Raw genomic sequence first — 12,656 nt, 5'->3', positions numbered from 1 at the left:
AGTTTTTCAGGTAAGTTCAAGAAACTCAACCCTAAATTAGATACCCCTAATAGATGATTATAAAATCTAGGGTAACATTTAAAAAGTTGTGGTGTAACTTGTGTACTGGTGAATTTGACTTTAGTGTATTTTGTTGCCCAATCATCTGGAGTTGCACTAAAACAATCACAGAACCAATTGGGTTGTAAAAGACCTCTCCGGTCATTCAGTCTAAACCTTTACTTATCACCAACTTGCCAACTAGACCATGGCACTAAATGCCTTGTTCAGTCATTTCTTGAGCACCTTCAAGGATGATGATGATGCCACTATCTCTCTGGGCAGTCCATTCCAGTGTTTAACAACCCTTTCCATTAAGAAATTTTGACTAATGTTCAATCTAGTCAAAACTGGTTCCAAGTGGTATAAAGCAGTTCAAACTGGATCCAGCTGGTTCAACTGGATCCAACTAGTTGCAACTATTTCAAACCAATTCTAAACAACCAAACTGGGTTAAAATGATTCCAGTAATTTCAGACCTGATTCAACTGGATCAAACCAGTTCAAGCTGGTTTAAACCAGATCAAACTTTTTCCACCTGGTTCAAACCAGTTTCCAATGGTTCAAGTGCCCCAATCCTTACTGCAAAGCATTTCAAAATTTGATTGATGACTTTGGAGCAGAGATACTCAGGTCCCCTGTATTATGTGCAATGTCAGCAATGCTGGTTTGAACAAGGAGAAGAATCTCTTCTGTGCATTGATAATTACCTGTAAGAATTCACTAACCAGTCCTCTCACTGAGTGTTGTGTTCCTTAGCAAGTACTGTCAACTCTGACCAACTGACCCAAGGACTCATTTTCCACACAAATGGCAGTAAGGGATGTGGGTTCAGGCTACCCACCAGGAGATTACAATAGCCAAGGTGCTCTCAGCTACTGCCCCATCCCTAACGCAGCACAGCATGGTTGAGAGAGGGCTGTATTTTGCATGTTCCTGTATGAGCTGTTTGCGGTTCAGGGGAGCATGTGGCACACACACCTGCTTTTGGCTGTGCCATTCCCCCAGGCTCTGCCATGCTGCTCTTATTTTATGACAGAGCCTAGCGCAACGCAATCCAAAAAGCAGGTGTGTGACAAACCTCTCACTTCACTGACATGCCTGCCCCAAGCTATCAAGTACTGCAGTTTGCTCTCACAGTTTAGATAGGCAATTACCTCCTCTGTGGTTGCTGCGTGTGATACTGGGGATCAGCAAATGAAGCTACCGTTTTGGTGTCTTACATTTCAAGAGCAGCACAGCCTCATTTCCAGTAAAAACTTCTGAGTGGTTTTTTCACACTGAGAATGACTATTTGCAGTGGAATTGTGGTCCAAGGAAAATTTCTTTCATAGCTATTGAAATTTAATAAAACAACTGTGTTTCATCTTCCAAAATCACTACTTAGTCTGCTTACTTATGGAACCAGATTTTCCCGAGTTCATTCTTACTTATGCACTATCGTAGTGTGCTAAATTTTCAGTCTTGGCATTATACTAGCAAGTCCATGGATCAGCATATATGTTAATAGTGCACACTTAAACTGTTAAAACAGCGCTTCACCTCATAACAAACCATACTACAGAACTGTACTGAATCACCTGGGAGACCATATGATATCCTGCTCCTGGAACATTTTGAGGTGCACTTATTTGTTTAATAAATTTATGACAATTAACAACTTTGTTGTACTCACCATTAATTTGAACAGCTTGGCTTTTCATAACATCTGAAGAGGACCTTCTTGAACTAATTATACCAAAGGGAGGGCCAAATTCTGCCCTTATACATATGCTGAATACTGTGCATATTATCCTGTTGTATCCTACTGAGCATAACATCCTGTTGTCCTTTGTGCAAGAGGATACTGCTGGAGCTGGGGACTTACATGCCTAGGGAATAAAGGTAAAAACGTCAAAGGTGTTTAAGTCTTACTTTCAGGGACATCATATTTTTGTATGGCAATGGAACTTAGGCTCCTTGTCCATTTTTGAAATGTGTGTCCTCCATCTACTGCCAAATAATGCAGCCAAAGAGCTTTCTCTTTCATTTGAGTTGTCTGTAAACAGATCACAATTTTCTTATTTATTTATTCTCTCTTCACATTTTTTATGTATTCTCTGAGCAGTTCCTGAGCTGTAGCTCATTCACGAGCATCTGAAGCTCAGTATTCAAACTGTGCTCCTTATTCCAATTGCATGGTACAGTATTAAAAAAAAAAAAAAAAAAATAGAGAGAGAGAGAGAGAAAGCTTAATCATTTCAGTCTCTATCTGCCTGAAAAATCACTGCAAAAATACCAAGGGTGAGACCTACTGTCAATCCGTATTTGTCGGGACCTGAAGCGAGCGCTGCCCCGGCTGTTTCTTCAGGGCAGCTCCGACGCGCGGCCGAGCGATTGCGGCGCCTCCCACCAGAGGGAGATGCGAGACGCCGGCTCCGGCCCCGGCCCGCAGCTCCCGCCGTCTCGGCAACAGATCGATGATGAGTCGTGAATGTTTTAGGAACACGTCCGAGTCCCACGACTTCTCATTATCTAAGCATTTTATCTGAGAACAAACCTCTTTTAGGCCAGTCTGTGATAGTGCAGCGTTCTACTCCAAATTTCCTCGGTTTCTCCTTTTGGCTGAGGTTAAGACCATGAATAACTTGAAATATTTCAGTCTGTTGAACAACAGTGTTATATTCTTCTCTCCCTCTCCACTCGGTATGTATTTTTGTAGCATTGTAACTACATCTCTACCTCTGAACTGAATATTAATGTGACTGAGAGATGTCAGTCTCTGCCCCAGAATCATCTGATTCCAACGGACATGAGTTTCTCTTCTGTTTACCAAGTACTAATTTCTGATTGTCCCTTTCAGGGTACAGTGCCTCAAAATTTCTTTACAAGTGCCACAAGAACCCTCCCTCTGATGTCTCAATACCACCTCACTGCCTACCTCTGCCTTTGTGGTTTTTCTCTGCCTTAGGTACCATGAGAAAATAACATAATTGCTTTTAGGATCCTAGGTGTATATTCTGGGTTGCTCTTACCATGTGTGTTATTTTATGGATTTTCTTCCCTGATGCACTTGGCAGAAAGCAACATTATAAACAATTATAATTACAGTTTTTAGTAAACCACTTATTAGGAGCGGAAACTGACAGCATGAAGAAAGAAATATTTAAGAAGAATAATGAAACACACTGGCAAAATATGTTTAAGAAGATGCAGGTTCTATGAAGAAGTCCAATTTCCAAGAAAATTAACGTTTAACATAGTATTTTGGAGCTCTACAATATAATCAACTTACATATAGACCTGTGTAGCATTCATTTATCTTCTAGATAAAAAAAGGCATAATTTTAATTGTTACAGCTTTTCTGTATAGTTCAATATATTGGCAGTTTCATGCATGAACTGTTTTGTTAAAACTGATCACATTCAGCAAACTGTGGGAGTTTGAATACATGGCAGCGCCCCTGGCCTTCCCATTTCTGTCTACTTTGTGAGGAAAACCAGCTACAACAAAAACAAAGAGCCTCACTTTGTGTGTTTGGTTTTTTGGTTTTGTGGTTTTTGGGGTTTTTTCCTTTTTCATTTTGAATCCTGACAAACTACTCTGTTGTACAGTGCGTTTGAAATGCAGCTCTCCCCAGTAGCTCCCCTACTGTACCTTCTCAAAATGCATGAATGCACTTACTCCTGCCAACATGTAACCCAATAATCTTTTTTTTTTAGTCAACAGAAAGAAGCTTTCGTAGGAAAACCCTCAATTTTCTGAGCAGTGTGTGACAGTAAGAGGAAATCTGTTGCAGTTCCCTGTAATGGAAGCCCAGTTGTGTGTTTTCAGTCTTTTTTCAGCTGGCCTCTTAGTGGCAGGGCAATTAGAGCTCAAATGTACAGGGAAAACTTATCCCAGTCCAGTAATCAAAGCAAACATTATATAGATTTTGATTGCTCCAACAAGAATGAAGTCTTTGTTAACTGAAGTAGCTTTATTGATTCAAATGAGGAGATGTATTTATTCTGTTTTGTGAAGTGCTCCAAGCTGTGTGTGCATTTAATGCTTATGAATTCAGAGATGAAGGACTGAAAAAGTTCTATGTCAAACTGTAGAAGAGAAACTGTTTCATTCCCAGAATATTTATTCTAATGTTCTTTTCCAAAGGCTGTTTTAATACTTGTAGTTATCATTATCATCTTATAAAAGACCTTAATGTTTCACAAATGGCATGATTTGTTTAAGTCACATAATTAACAACATTCTTGACTGTTTAGCAATAATTAGTTTGTTTTCATAGAAATACTCTGTTTCATCTCTCTGTACAGAGGTTGAAAAATTATGGAATAGCAAAAATGTTCAGTCTCGCAGCTGAAGATGAAAAGTTTTTGAAAATAAAATCACCCACAATGACAACATGTGATCCTGTTTTAAGCATGACCTTTAGCCCTTTAAAGCACTTATAATTCAATGCTGGAAAGGAACTCCGATTTGCATTACTACAGTAGTTAAAATTGACAGCTTTTAGATTTCTTTGTCTGAAGACATTACTAGAAATTCAGCTGTGCATTTGCTCATGGATAACATCAAGCAAACCATGAAAAATAAAGAGGAGACTCCACTTGCTTTCCAAGTCTAACCAGGATAATATGTGTTTTTTGTAATGCAGTGCTAAAAAAGTTTAAGTTTTGTCCCAAGTAGAAGCAGCTATTCTGGGTCTGCTCTTATTTCCAATAAAGTTCTGCAAAGATTTACAGAAACCAGCTCAGGCCTTTTGGGAATAAGTTCTCTATGTGAAGAACTTTGTGCTCTTTCACCAATAGGACTCTACTGTAAAGATAATAACAAGAGCCTTATTTTGGTCAGAGAGCATTGCAGGTTATCTGCAGCTGTCTGCTTTATTACCACTTCAATTCGAGACCTACACTTTTATTCATTGTTTCTCTTCTGAGTAACATTTTGAAAAGTAATATCAAATAAATGGACCTGTGGCTGTGGCCCCACACAATGCTTTCTTTTATTAGATGTCTCAGTTGTTCTGTGTTTGAGGATGATTAAAGCATCTTGAACAGAGTTTCGTAGTTTCATAGTTCATAGTTCATTTTATTCCATGTGTATTCAGAAATTAGTTGATGGTAATCTATTAATAAAAACTTAATATTCTGCATTATTCTCTATAGAATGTTGCAGAGTTTTTTCTCTCTGTGGTTTTTTTTTTTTTTGGGGGGGGGGGGGTTTTTTGTTTTTTTTTTAAGCTGGAATTACAGACTGACTTCAGAGTATGATAAGATACAGAAGATTACAATACTGGCTTGATAATGGCCAAGACTTTTCCTTCCTCTCTGACTAGCATAAACTCTAAGATGAGAGGTGATACCTTCATAACTAACACATATCAGCCATTATTTAGTCTTGAGATTATTAAAACCAGTTCTAAAAAATTGGAACAAGAATTTACCACTGAAAACCCGCATTTGGTAGACTCTGTTTTCTTGGTCCCAACAAATCAGTACAAACAATCATGTCATCTACAAGATTAACATCCCTAAAAGCTCCTCCCTCTCCAGACCACAGGAGATAAAAAAAGGAAAGAACTCAATTTTTACAATGTTAGACCACAACAGGCGTGCCTGGGGGCTCACTGATTTCTCTTGAGTTAAATTGTTCCAAGTAACAATACCAGCTCACTTAATGAACTCTTTGAAAAGCAACTTTTAATGATAAAGTGACCAAGATAGAAGGCATAGGCTGGAAGAGAGGAGACACAGGAGTGGGACAAGATAGCACATTACCAGACAGTCTCAAGATTCACAGGGAGTGCCAGTAAGTTCCTTAATGACTGGGGACCTCTGATGCTTTCTGCCAGCTCTACATGTTCTCAAATGTGTCCTGTAAGAGGAAGGCCTGAACTGGAACTACGAAAGACTAGCATTATGGAGGCTGCTGGCTGACTTTTTATCCTTTTAATTTTTAGCAGATAAGGAAGATTTGGTTACTTTAGAAGAAAAATTAAGAACTGATCACAGTTTACAAGGATGAGCATGTGGGAGGACTGCAGGGGATGGAACACTGTAAAAGTAACAGGACATAATACATAAGCAGTAAGATCCTGTTTCTTAGAAGACTCGGATAAACAATATGATCATAACTAGGACAAGATTCACAGTTACAAGTCAAGAAAATATTCTGTGATTCTTGTTTCTCCCCACACCTCCAGCATTTCAGAGATTGTCAAAGTCCCAAAATGCCTGCTGGATCACAGAACAAAGTAAATCACATATATTTAGCCATTTTTCCTCCTTTTTTTGTTATTGTTTTTGCTTTTGTTTTCTTTGTTTTGTTTTGTTTGGTTTTGGTTCGTTTTTCTCCTCCCCAAAAAGGAATTTATTTTTCACTTAAATTTACTTTTATACCACACATGCCTTCGATCTTTCTCTGCAAGGAAAATAATTCTCACAGTGATGCCAGGACATCACTAGTTTGCACAGCAATACACTCTGTAAGCTGAGCTACCTTCAATATGTGGTGGAAAGTAATTCTGTGACATTTTCTAGCTAGCCAGATCTCTGTGCATGGTGGAACTCTAAAAAAAAAAGGAGTTCAGAGCATGCAAAGGAGACACTGTGTAGTCTTACCCCATTCTGGCTTGGATCCAGACCTTTTGTTACCCTTTTAAGGACATTCTTCTGCCCTAGGAGTGCCATGTGTCTGTAATGTTTACAAGAGAATTAAGATTACCAGTGATAGTGGTCTTAGGATCAAGAGGCAAGTCTACATTCAATACCATGTTTATACTCCCAGCTGGTTTTCCCAGAAGAAGTACACACATCAACAATTCCATGATGTATGAGTAAGATTTGTTTATTCCTTACCACAGCTTCAGCATTAATCATTTGTTCTTCTCCAAACTACCAGTAAAACTCTGTGCTGTGGAAAAGTACTAAACAATGTGTAGTGCCTTGGATCAGGACCAGGCTCAGACCAAGTCCAGATTTAACAATAGTTTTGCACATGGTCATTACACTGCATTTCAGCTCTCTGCTCCCAGATAAAGGAATTCCTTCAGTTTTTAATTCAGCTGTGCCCTGCTCTCAACCAATAATTTTGGAGAATAGATTTTTTAAGACATCCTAATGTAATGAAATACAATTTTTTGAGAACAGGAGATCACTTATGTGGCACTTTTTGCCAAAATTATAGGAAAAAATGATAAGCCATGAAGATCCCAAACATTTTGCAGTGCTGTAGAAAGCTTCAAGGCCAAAGCTAATGGGGTTTTCTTGGGTATTGAATTGGTGTCTTAATTACTCTCTGCTGATGAATGGCATATTTAAGAAACCTGTGTCAGTCTGGGGATTATGACAGAAAGAAAAAGACATTTTTAGATCACTGCATCTAGTGGATTCATTTGGAAGCACTGATAAATAGACACAGCTGGCAGCAGAACTAGCAGCTGAGCTGTGTTTTATTTCCTGTCTCATATGAAGTATTAATATCAGGTGAATTTATTGGTATTAAGAAACAAATTGAAAGCAACAGGATGGAGAAATAACAAAGAATAGAACTAATATTTGTCTAGAATCGCCTAAATTCCACAAAAAAACCATGAGTAGTCTTCTCTTAGCTTTGTCTGCTACTGCTTTCCTGACAACTTCAGTAAATACCACTCTCTGAGCTCACTCCTTTCTCAGCTACTGAAGTGCTACAGTAACTTTAATAGCTACTAAAGATTGTGTGTTCATTAGCAGATTGGCCATGCAACTACACAGTCATTGCTGAAAATCACTGTGGGTGGGTGAGTTTCTTCTAACTCAGGGCCACAATACTCATAATGGTTTTCACCTCTCACTGTTACACTTTTTATCTGGACCACCTAACTCCCTGTCATTTTCAATTCAGCTGGTCTGCAAACAGAGACACTGTTCTCCCCACATACAATATTTATGTCCTTCCACGCTTAACCCCAACAGAATCAGTGCTAAAGGTGAACATTAAACCAGAGAATGATTCCTTTAATTACATCTGCTACTGACACAAATGTTCTTTATATCCAGAATCTCCTGCTAGTCCTCTTATGAACTACCGTGTACCTCTGGCAGGAAAGCAAATGTTCACAGGCTTAAGGAATTCCATACTCATTTTATTTAAGGTAATTCTATTAGTTGTGTTTTGAGGCTCCTTCTGGAGCATGGACTGGCTTGGCTAATGGATTCTGCAAACAGAGCATACATTCAGGAGGAACTCTTCAGGGAATTGCAAAATGAGCCATTACCCTTATACAGACATTAGGAAAAAATAAAACAAAGCAAAAGAGCCCTCCAAAACTTAAACCAACAATATTTGTAAAGTGTGCCTGTATGGTGGAATATCTAGAAACCTTACTTAAATATCTGCAATCCATTCTAGTGACAGACAAGTTCACTGGGAGTACCTAAACCATTTGTAGATGGCAGCTGCCACAGACTGAGAAACACTGACACAGAGGATTGCTGGTAGCCTAATCCAGCTCACTGCAGAAACCAGTGCTAGCTGATGGAAAGGAAACTACCCAGTTCTGCAAATCCTAGCACACATCAAAAACTGTGGCAATTTATTTTCCTATAGATTACAAAGTAAGATCTGATGAACCCATATGGAATATCTCTGGGGCAAGTCAATTTCTATTAGAGAGGAGTTCACACCAAAATCCTTGCTACAGTTACAACCAAAATTTTGTAGGTTGCCTTCAGAGAAAGCCAAGGGACAGAAGTACTTCTTGTCTGCTGTAAAGTGTCAGTAGGTGTGATACTCTGCCCGAAAATACTCTCATCTGCCTCATGATTTTCAGACCACCATACATCCTGTTCGGCATCCTGGTTTCGTGGGGGCTTGCCAGGGCCCCAGGACTGGAACTCGAGTTATTGTTCCAGGTGTGTTTGTCCACCCCATGGTACACTGAACCCAGGGAAAGGAGAAGGGGCACTTTGCCCTTCTTCACCTGCATCGCTTTGCTACAATGGCCCTGGGATTTCTCCACCCCCTAACCGGCTGGACTCTTTTCTGGAATGACCTTTTGGTGGTCTCCACAGAAGAACCTTCATCTACTGTACAACCACCGTGACAGATGGACTGAGGTGGGAGAAGCCATTCCCTCCAAGGCCGAGACATGAGACCTCTATATGGAAAAGACTCCTTTTTTCCCCAAGGACTGAAACCTCTAACCTGCAGGGGGAGCAGTGTGTGTGTGGGAGAGCAGCTGATCAAACTGAGATGTTTGCCTGCAGGTAGTAACCACGGGACCAAAAAGACAATAGCCCTCGCCCACTGTTGACCAAACAATTGTGTTGCCTCCCTCTCCTTTACAATTCTCAATAGAAAAATTCTAATAAAACACCCCCGGGTTAGCTTGAGATTTTGAGATCTCCCCAACATGAAAGTGACTCCTCAACTGGACCTCGACCAGACCTCGACTGGACCTCGAAGAACTTCGTCGCCTCTGCGTTTGGTAGCTATTACCTCCCTTTCTCTCAACCCTTTTCTTTCCATGGGCTTCCTCTCTCTTTTCCTCGATTCCCTTCAACGCATTTTGCTGTGATTATTCAATAAAGTAAACTGGTTCTGATCATTACTGCAAACCCCCTTTGCTGTGTTGGTGTTTTGTACCCTGAGTTCAATTAACAAACCATCATGATCTCCATTCATAAGGACGGATCGTGACAGTAGGCAAAGACGATTAACAATGTCAAAAGTTTTGGTAACTTAAGGATTAACATTTTTGGTCTAAAGCCACCATGTTTTGAGCTTCTGGCTCATCAGGTCATTCTTACTCTGGATGTGTCTTAGCCAGCCATTTAAACTGAACTCATCCCTTGAAAACACAGAAAGGTTGGAAGTTGATCTCGCTGCCTAAAGGAGTGATAAGTTAGCCTGTGTCTCAAGCACATGTTAGGAATGGCAATTAAAATCTAATTCTAATTAACAGCGCTGGATGCTAATCCAAATAAACAACAAGAAAATTTGTTGTGCAAATTTTTAGCTGCAGAAGTAGACACTTAGTAGATAGTGTGCAAGTTAATCACTGTTGCAGCAGCAAGAGTAGACTGTAAATACATCAAAAGCACACTTAAGATTTCTTCTGCCAAACGAATTATTGTCAGAGCAGACGTAAAGGCTGATGCTGAGGCCAGGGCAGCCTCTTTAAGCCTCAGTGTCTGGTCTGATTTCTGGTTAATTAGGGCTGAGAAGGTGAAAAGTTTGCAGCTCTGTTATTCTTTACCTGCTCTGAGGAGTTAAATTAGGAGAAACCTCAGGCTGTCAGTTTTCTATCTCTAATAATCTTCCAATAAAAATTACAGAGAGGCTGAAAGCCTCCAGCTGTCAGCTAAGACTTGTTACTCTGGGTCAGGTCATCTGGAGAGCCAAAAGAAGTGAGGATCCAGGAGCTCTAAGCATTAAATTGTTTTTTTATCTAACTATTCTTATTGCAAACTGTGTCCCAAATAAGGTAATTATAGGGCTCTTCATTTGATCTTCTTAATTTACTACCACAGTCCTAATAAATGCTTTCATTAATTTGAGCAGCACTAGCTCCTGGTCCTGTATCTACCCCAGCAAGCAGTTCAGAAATGTGACTAGTGCTATTACTATTCATGTGTGTACATCCTGCAATATGCCTAGGGCCATGATCCTGAAAGTTCAGCATCTAAATATCTTTTGAGATTATGGCCTACATTAAACAGAATTGAATTTGTGATACATTTTAGCATAATGCTACCAGAAACTACACTAATAACTGTAATAATCCCTAATCTAGTCATTATAAGAGAGGGGAACCATGTTAGAATTCTAAGAAACGGAAACACATGGAAATATTTGGAGTATGTCACCCAACATTATATACTGTGTGTTTTAATTGCGAGGAAGCTGGGACTGCAGTGCAAAACAGCAACACTTGTGAATTTGGACTGCCATTACTGTCACATTTTGTTGAGTACTACATTTATACACATTTTAATGGTACTCGAAATAGAATGCCAGACCTTCGCAGCTTTACTTGCTCTAAAAAAAGAATCTGGAGTCAAAGCCTAGAACCAAAGTAAAGGAGAAAAAAAAAAAAAGAGATTAAGGAAGAATGGGAAAAAAGAGGAAAAACTTATGTGATGCCTTTCCTGGAAACAATTCAGTGGAAATAGTAACAATAAACCTATTCTAGAAATAAAAGCATGTAATCCACTGCTCCATAAGGGAAGTAGATCTTTTAATTACTGTAAAACATGTGAAGTACTACCTTTCATAGTTAAACATGAAACAAAGCTCTTATCTTCATCTTCTATGTCAGAAATTTGAAAACTGGACTAAATACAAATCCAGGGAGTTTCATTGATCCAATTCTGTATACATTCTTAAGTAGCCCTTTAAAACTCTGCTTGATTACTATTTACATGCAAATCTTATAATAGAGACCTGGGCTTTCACAGAAACATGTATTTCAGGACTTTCTGACAGCAACTTGCTGTATTATGAAGGAAAAGGGAAAGGAGATCATTTATCCCAAAGATGTTTGGATACCTTCTTGCTTGTAATTCCCACAGCAGTAAAACATCTGGCAAGAAAGGGAAAAATGTCCTTTTTTGCATACATCAGATTGTAGAGCCCTTGTTAATATTCATGGCCTCTCCTCTATCCCACCTTGAACAGCTCTAACTAAAACTGAAAGGCTGAGTCTAGAGCTTCAGCAGAGACCTTTATCTTGGCACTAGCTTAAATTCTGCTTCTCCAAAATGGTAAGAGTAAATTTGCATACATTGAACTTATAATCATAAAAAGAAGTGCTTTCTCTTCCAAAACACTACAATCCCTATTTCTGAGCTTGTTACAACTTAATTCAACTCAGCCACAACTGGGCCAAAGCTGTGGAATGAGGTCTGCATACACAAGGGTGATGCATGCCGAATTGCAGACATGGTAGACTTGAATTAGAATTTGAGCTGCATTTCAATTTGTTGGCAATGTTGGTTTTTTTAATCATTCCTGTAAATGCAGCTGTTAAACATGTGAGGCCTAGAAATGATACACCATGATTGGATAATTCTTATTAATTCAAACTTTTATGTAACTGCTGCACCTCTGCAAGTCATGTTGAGTTAGCCTATCAGTTTAATCAGGGTGCAGGCAGGCTGCATACTTGGGAAGTACATGGAGAAGTTACCTTTGTTTTCAGAATTTCTGAAAGGCGTTCCAAGATACTGACTGGAGTTTCTTGCCTCATGTCCCTGCCTCAAAGATTAACATTTTGCCAGTAATAATCATCTGAGCTCTTATTCCTTAATTTAATTTTAAGGCAGTGACATATATACAATTAAAATGTAAAATTAAATATTTCAAAGGAAAGGACTTTATCTCTCACTCATACTGTTAATGAGATGTGTATTATGATAGGTGTCCATACAAATATCTAACTTTAAAAATGTAAATTAAAGTTTTAGTCTAAGACATTGGAGCAACTTCAGAACAGCACTGACTCTGTAAAATCATTCATTGATGCTAAGACCTTTCTAGATAAACACAAGGTCAGTAAAATTGTTTGAAATTCATTGGTTTAAGAATTGGACTTGAATTTCTTTAGGCAAAAACAGATTCCTTGCTTTATTGCCTTGCAACTCAGAGCTCTTAT

Source organism: Motacilla alba, chromosome 4 (genome assembly GCF_015832195.1).
Source record: "Motacilla alba alba isolate MOTALB_02 chromosome 4, Motacilla_alba_V1.0_pri, whole genome shotgun sequence".
Classification (NCBI taxonomy): Eukaryota; Metazoa; Chordata; class Aves; order Passeriformes; family Motacillidae; genus Motacilla; species Motacilla alba.
The sequence above is the reverse complement of the archived record's forward strand: the minus strand, read 5'-3'. Positions refer to the sequence as shown.